A 622-nucleotide genomic window follows, 5' to 3' on the forward strand; every position below is an offset into this window, starting at 1 on the left:
ATAAGCAACCAGTTCTCAACATTGTTTAAAAGCAGTTAGTGAAAAAAATACATGTTAGCTATTCTTTGTCAATTGTCACAAGAATTAGTGACATGCTTTTGGGATTGGACTAAAAAATCCTGGGTTTTCTTCAAAACGACTATGAATGTGCATGCAGTTGAAGGATGGTAACAATAAAAAAAGGAACGCTGGGTCATTAGGTCCATCTTCTGGCTTTTCCATGGTTTAAAAAGATAGATAAAACAATTATTACACAAATCACTTGGGTGCTGTGATGACAGAATGAGATTAGGAAGGAGCTTTATTACCAGCCTATAAATGTGTCATAAAAGTACAGTCATTTTATTGGTTTTTCTATTTCAAGCAGCTGTCATTTTAGTCATATGTGTTTTCTGCCATCCATGATACATAACTATGTATTTTCAGTATTTCCAACCAATTAACAGGCCAGGAAAGTAAAAGGCAGAATTTCCTAAGTCCAAACTCAAAGTTTTTAAGAGGCTAACGCAATTTTTTAAAGTTCATTTAAGTAATAAAAAGTCACTTGATTCATGTTTATGTCTCTTAGTCTAACCTAGTGAACTGTAGACATCTGAAAGTGGAAATAATTCCTCAGCCTCTT

This window comes from Bison bison, unplaced genomic scaffold (assembly GCF_000754665.1).
Source record: "Bison bison bison isolate TAMUID 2011002044 unplaced genomic scaffold, Bison_UMD1.0 scf7180017864336, whole genome shotgun sequence".
NCBI lineage: Eukaryota > Metazoa > Chordata > Mammalia > Artiodactyla > Bovidae > Bison > Bison bison.